This window comes from Ursus maritimus, unplaced genomic scaffold (assembly GCF_017311325.1).
Source record: "Ursus maritimus isolate PB19 unplaced genomic scaffold, ASM1731132v1 scaffold_8, whole genome shotgun sequence".
Lineage (NCBI taxonomy): Eukaryota > Metazoa > Chordata > Mammalia > Carnivora > Ursidae > Ursus > Ursus maritimus.
The window spans coordinates 20,276,514-20,284,262 of NW_024426996.1; positions in this window are offsets into that span (position 1 = coordinate 20,276,514).

A 7,749-nucleotide genomic window follows, 5' to 3' on the forward strand; every position below is an offset into this window, starting at 1 on the left:
CTATTCACAATAGCCAAGACCAGAAACAACCTAAGTGTCTGTTGACTAAAGAATGGATAAAGAAAATATGGTATATATATGTACAATGGAATATTAGAAAGAAGGTATATATATGTACAATGGAATATTAGAAAGAAGGAAATTCTGCCATTTCCAACAACATGGATGGACCTTGATGGTATTATGCTAAGTGAAATAAGTCAGACAGAGTATGACAAATACTGTATGACCTCACTTATATGTGGAGTCTAAAAATATTGAACTCATAGAAACAGAGTAGAACTGTGGTTTCCAGGGGCTGAATCAAAGGGTACAAACTTTCAGTTAGAAGATGAATAAGTTCCAAGGATCTAATGTACAACATGGTGAATGTTGCTAATGATACTGTATTGTATACTTGAATGTTGCTTTGAGAGTAGAACTTTAATGTTCTCACCATTACAACAACAGCAACGATGACAACAATAACAACAAAACAATAATTATGTGAGGTGAAGGATGTGTTAAGTAACTTTATTGCTTGTCTTCTTCCAGCGAGGACGCAGCTTTGGGAGGGACAAACATGCAGCAGTAAGGGAGGAAGGGGACACCTGCCTAGCCAGCCAGATTAGCGGAATCAACCCTGGAGATCCATGGGGTGACAGATGTCACAGCCAGATCGCCTTCACGTCCTTAAGTAACTTTATTGTGTTAACATTTTGCAATAGATACCCGTACCAAATCATCACATTGTACACCTTAAACTTACATGATGTTATTTGTCAATTACATCTCAATAAAGCTGGAAAAAGGAAAGAGTAAATGAGAAGCTGAATAGATGTTTCACAAGTTGTTTTTTGTTTGTTTGTTTGTTTTGCCCAACTGATGTCTTGTTTTGCACTCTAATTGGTTTACTTATGGCACTTCCCAGAAAGTAAGATATCATTCATTCATTTATTCATTTATTCCACAAACATTTCCTGAGAACTGGATATATGACAGGCACTCTAGTGGGTGATACAAGAGAGTTTACAATCTAGTCATATAACCCACTGAGGAGCAACACAAGATAGATGAACAAAGGGCTTCCTAATATAATCCTTGCATTTGGTTCTCCAAGTAATCTTAAAATAAGATGCAAATTCTAGAGCCACACTACCTAGTCTTGATCTCAGCTGCAACACTTTCTATCTTCTGGAGCTTAGGAAAATTACTAAATCCCTCTGTCTCAGTTTCTTAGTATGTAAAATTCTAATACTTTCCTTGTAGAGTTGCTTGTAATGATTAACTGATTGGGTTAATAAACTGACATAATGTGAAAATTTTAGAATCATGCCTAACATATAAGAAGTAGTCAGTAAACATTAGATAGAATTATTCTTATTACGGTTATTATTATTATTTTTACAACCACACAATGATAAAAATCCTCTCCACGGAGAGCCTCCGGGACAACTATGATTCAAACTCCATTTCATATTATTTTAATGCCTTCCAATTCTCCTCCTCTTCTTTAATTCCCACAGAGTTATCTCATTTTAAGATACATTTTTCATGGCTATTTCTGCAATCAGAACATTTAGCAGTTTGGTGATGAAATCAGGGCAGTTTGAGATGTCACACTCTAACTAGTTACACTGCACAAAGCCTAACAGTTTGCTTTCTGTTTTTAAAGAAGCGTTTCATTTAGCCATACTTGTGGCGGCACATGTAATTGAAAAGAGGCATATGGAGACCAGCATGGAAGCCTAACAAACACTTCAGAGTGGCTTAAAAACTATGCTAATCAGTTTGGGAAACCATGTTTTAATCTTAAAAAAAAAAAAAAAAGCACTCCTCCAACCTAAGGTGACTTTTAAAGAAATGTAATCATTGTCAATATCACCTAAAACGGATTTATTTCCCTCTGCCCTGACAAATATTGAAAATAAAACCGAATCATAGAAAAAGGAAGAAATGAGAGCACCCGTGACCTGTCATTTTGTGCCGCAGAAATGAACTTGTAATGGCGGTAAACCAGGACACTAGTCCCATGGTCAGAGTCAGTGTGGACTGTCTCTCCTACAGGACAGGGAGAAGCGACGCGCGCTCAGCAACACTCCTCCCCCCCCCCCCCCCGCAAGAAAGCGCTGAGCATTACCTGAAAACAAGGAAGGCATCAGATGAACAGACCTTTATAACAGAATGTGCATCTGCCAAGACAAAAATACACCACAAGCTTCTGGTGCTGGCACGCTGACAGTATGAGCAAGCTGTCTTAGTAGTGATTTTGCAAATCATTTGAGTTTAAATTCTATATAGGCCGTAGGGCCCCTGGAGCATCACTTTCTATATTTGGCCTCCTCATTTAGCTATGTTTGGAATAAATAGGCTATGGGTAAAAATCATGCCCTTTAAGAGTTTTGCATACACAGACTAATTCTGCATATCCATTATACGTGAACAGAGTGATTGATGCGAGTCTATGCTTACACACATACACACACACATGCACACATACACACACACATGCACACATACACACACACACACGAGGCTTTCTAAATGTATTTTTAAGTTGTTTTCCTGTGTGACTTTTTCTCTCTCTTTTTTTAAGTTCAGCTCTCTGGCATTTAGTAACCCACAAGCTGCTGTTTCTTTTTCCAAATAAGTTCAGCTTGATGGTGGGGCCAAGAAAAATGAGCCCAACTGATGATTGCAATCTCGAAAGAAAATATGCTTTTTATCAGAGACCACATGTTGCCAATGCCAATTAAAGCAAAACTGGGAGATTTTATCAGATACCAACCTGGAGAGGAAAAATGATAAGCCAAGCATAAGACGGGAAAAGTAAGCTTCAGGTGGAATTTCTGGGATGCCCATTTAAGATAAAATGTAAAAATTTAAGGTGGAAAGCATAGCACATGTTGCAGATTTAGCAATTTGTTAACCATCTAGATGGGAAATTGGACAAAGGCAATGTGAACGACTTTGATTCAAGACGTTGAATCCTGGCTGTGCCCACTGACTACCTGAATCACCCTCACCTCTCTGTCTTAGTCTCCCCATTTATAAATCAGGAGTCACAAAATTCTGCTTGTATTTTAAAAAACAATAATGTGAATTAAAGAACTAGTTTCATAATATGTGCTTGATAAATGTTGAAAGAGAGAGAGAAATTAATTGATTAATTTCTGAAATGTTTCAATAAGGAGATCTTTTTTTCTCTTTCTGAAGTGTTCTACAGCCATTTAGACACACTCATCTTATAAACATATTAAGTATCGTGTGCATCATTTCACTGTCTTTCAAAGGTTGGCAAGAAGTACTGCAATTATGTGACATGTTCTTATAGTTTTACTTCTGACATCAATCAATAACATATTCATGAGATCGTCTGACTGCACTCCATAGAAAAAGGATCACTTTTTCCACCATTGGGAGGTGCAAGGTGTCAAGGTTAAAAGGTTCACTTCCGTTTCTCTCCCTTTGTTTCCATCATCCCTAAAATGTTTATGCCACCCTTGAAAAACTATTGTAAGAGTCAAATGAGAGGAATCATGAAAAATTGCTTGTATCCAGAATATAGTAAAGGTTAGTTCTTTTCTACTTTTCCCTCAGGTGAGTTGAGTAGCTTTTATATTTTTAAGAAGTAATAGAAATTTGTCAAATGAATGGGCTGAGTCTTTAATCCTGAAAAGTGGGTACAAGTGCTGAAATTCTCAGATGGAGATACTTTTGCACTCACCAAAGTATTCCACTTAAGAGATATTTTTAGAAGTTGGTGAAAACAATTATTTAAAATGTAACACCATGTATGATGCAGTAATTATGATATGATATAAAAACAGGTATTGAATATATATTTTTCATAATAAAACTTGTTCTTTATGTAAAACTACCACTTCTCACTTTTACATCTTTTCAAAGTTTATAGTGAATAGAAGAAGATACTTGTACTATACTCACCCATGATTATTTGAACACTGTATCCCACTAATCCCAAAGTTCTGGAAATTGTTCATCTCTTTCTAGAAAGATTCACTATACATATTTGTATGAAGTAAGAGACCAAGCATCCCTAACTCAAGTAAATTTTTCCTTTTTCTCCAATAGGTATATTCTTTTTTTCTTTTTTTTAATGATATGTTAATCACCATACAGTACATCATTAGCTTTTGATGTAATGTTCCGTGATTCATGGTTTGCGTGTAACACCCAGTGCTCCATGCAATACGTGCCCTCCTTAATACCTTTCACCGGCCTAGCCCATCTCCCCACCCGCTCCCCTCTAAAACCCTCAGTTTGTTTCCCGGAGTCCATAGTCTTTCATGGTTCCTCTCCCCCTCTGATGTCCCCCCCTACATTTTCCCCTCCCTTATCTTGATGATCTCCCTGCTATTCCTTATGTTCCACAAATAGGTGAAACCATATGATAATTTCCTTTCTCTGCTGAACTTATTTCACTTAGCATAATTTCCTCCAGTTCTATCCATGTTGATGCAAATGTTGTGTAATCATCCTTTCTGATGGCTGAGTAATATTCCATTGTATATATGGACCACATCTTCTTTATCCATTCATCTGTTGAAGGGCATCTCGTCTTCTTCCACAGCTGGACTATTGTGGACAATGCTGCTATGAACATTGGGGTGCATATGGCCCTTCTTTTCACTACATCTGTATCTTTGGGGTAAATACCCAGTAGTGCAATTGCTGGGTCATAGGGTAGCTCTATTTTTAGCTTTCTTGAGGAACCTCCACACTGTTTTTCAAAGTGGCTGTACCAATTTGCATTCGAGAGGATGTGGAGAAAGGGGAATCCATAGGTATATTCTCTAAAGCCAATTAAGGAATTTAGAGTTTCTGGAAGCAGATAACCAGATCATAAATGTACTATCTTGATAAAGCTGGAGGCAATGCTAAGGTCAATGAAGGAAATAGGTTTGTATTAATGTGTCATTTCAACTCCTCATACTTGGATCCAATCATAATAATTGTGTGCTTTTTGCCAACTTTCCTGGGTATTCAGCTCTTCCACCTGGAGACTGAAAGTAGAGTTAGTTACAAGCTCAGAGAACTAAACATAGTGCAGCCACACTATAACTTTTGTTGAAAAGAACATCAGTTGCTTGCAAAACAAGAAGCTCTTCTGTATTTTTCTATTATATAGACCCTTAAGAGTTTTATTCCCCTTCCTACATAGCTCCAGCTTTTTGAAATTGCATTAAGACATTGTCAAGAAAACAGTATAAATTTCGTTTGTATCCTTCATCTGAGTTAGTCATGAAGAGAAACAGTTACAGTTGACCCTTGAGTTTGAACTGCCCTGGTCCAGTTATACATGGATTGTTTTTAATGAATACAGTACAGAACTGTAAATGTATTTTTCTTGTGATTTTCTTAATAACATTTGCTTTTTGCTAGCTCAATTTATTGTAAGAATACAGTATGTAATACACATAGCATACAAAATTTGTGTGAACTGATTGTATATATTATTGGTAAGGCTTCTGGTCAACAGTAAGCTATTAGTAGTTCAGTTTTGGGGGGTCAAAAATTACATGTGGATTTTTGACTGGAGAGTCAGTGTCCCTAACCCCCATGTTTTTCAAGGATCAACTGTATTTTATTTCTACAAATGTGGACTCAAGATAGGTACACACAAAGATACTATAATATTGCTTACTTTTCAGGCAATCTGGACATTGCTGTTATCAGCTGCTGAAGAGTTTATGTAAACAGAATGTAATTTGTTTTTACAGGGTGCATATGTATGTGCATCTCTCTCAGTCTATTATTGTTCATCTTTATTGGTACCTGTGTTGGTAGACTTTGTTAAAAATAATGAAAGCACATTGTTAACACAATTTTTTATTGTAGAAAACAAAAAGCAATCTAAATATTCAATAAGGTTAAAATTATTATGAAACATTATATAATATTATTAATATCTATGTGATTAATGTTTTTAAAATTTGACTTACAGGCAATTATTAAAAAATTATTGGGCTGTACCTCACACCTATTAAATTAATTTTCAGGGAAAGAACTAGACAATCTGCATTTTTAAGAAATAGATCAAGTAATTTTGGAGAATGTTACACTAGAATGTAAACTTAGAGTGAAGGAAAGGAATGTTATTTTTTTCTTGCTACTGTAATGCTCTGTGCATCATAAGTATTCAATGAATTTATGCTGAACAAATGAATACGTTATTACCTTCTATGGAAAAGTGTTATTTTCAAGAATGAATGAAAGTATATAACACCAAAAGGTGCTCTTGATATAATATTGTATGAAAATAGACAATAAAAAATTGCATGCATTTTAAAGCTACAAATATTTAAAAAGGATTTTTTTTTTTTTGAGAGAGAGAGAGCATGAGCAGAGGAGGAGGGGCAGAGGGAGAGAGAGTGAGAGAATCTTAAGCAGGCTCCCATGCCCAGTGCAGAGTCCAACACAGGGCTTGACATGGGGCTCAATCTTACAACCCCGAGATTATAACCTGAGCCGAAATCAAGAGTCGGTTTCTTAACCAACTGAGCCACCTAGGTGCCCCTTAAAAAGACATTTTTTTTTAAAGATTTTATTTATTTATTTGACAGAGATAGAGACAGCCAGCGAGAGAGGGAACACAAGCAGGGGGAGTGGGAGAGGAAGAAGCAGGCTCATAGCGGAGGAGCCTGATGTGGGGCTCGATCCCACAATGCCGGGATCACGCCCTGAGCCGAAGGCAGATGCTTAACCGCTGTGCCACCCAGGCGCCCCTAAAAAGACATTTTAAATAGAAAGAATAAGACCAAAAGCATCATCTATATAAGAAAAAAAATAGGGGTTCCTGGGTGGTTCAGTCAGTTAAGCATCAGACTCTTGGTGTCAGCTCAGGTTACGATCTTGGTCATGGGACTGAACCCTGCATCTGGCTCCACACTCAGCACAGAGTCTGCTTGTCCCTCTCCACCCCCTACTGCTTCCCCCAACCCCCAATTCACACTCTGTCTCTCTAAAATCAATCAATCAATCTTTAAAAAAAAAAAAGAAAAAAAATAGAATTTCACCAAAATTAAAATCTTTGCAAAAGACTCTCTCAAGGAAATGAAAAGACAGGAGAGAAAATATTTGCAAATTAAATACCAAATAAAGTACTTTATCAAGAATATGAAAAGGACCCTTAAAACTTAACTGTAAGAAAACAAACACAATTTAAAATAGGCAAAAGACTTGACTAAAGAAGATATCTGGATGGCAAATAGCATAAGAAGAATGCTCAACAGCATTTGTCATTAAGGAAGTGCAAATTAAAACCACTCTGAAATACTACTACACATACATTAGAGTAGCTGAAAAAAAATAGTTGACAACATCAAGTACTGATGAGGATTCAAAGTAATTAGGACTCTCATACATTTCTAGTGGAGATGCAAAATGTTAGTCTCTTTAAAAACAGTTTCTCAGTTTCTCATAAAGTTAAACATACACTTACCACATGGCCCAACAGTCCCACTTCTAGAAATGAAAACTTATTTTCACACAAAAATCTGTACATGCATGTTTATAGCAACTTTATTTATAATCTCTAAACACTGGAAACAATGCAAATGTACTTAAATTGGTGAATGGTAAACTGTGGTATAGCCATGCAGTGAAATCTTCAGAAAAACATAAAAAATATAATTATTGATCGATGCAACTGTATGGGTGAATCTCAAATGCATTATGCTAAGTGAAAGAAGCAGGTACAAATTGCTACGACCTGTATGATTCTATGTTCTGGGAAATGTAAAACTA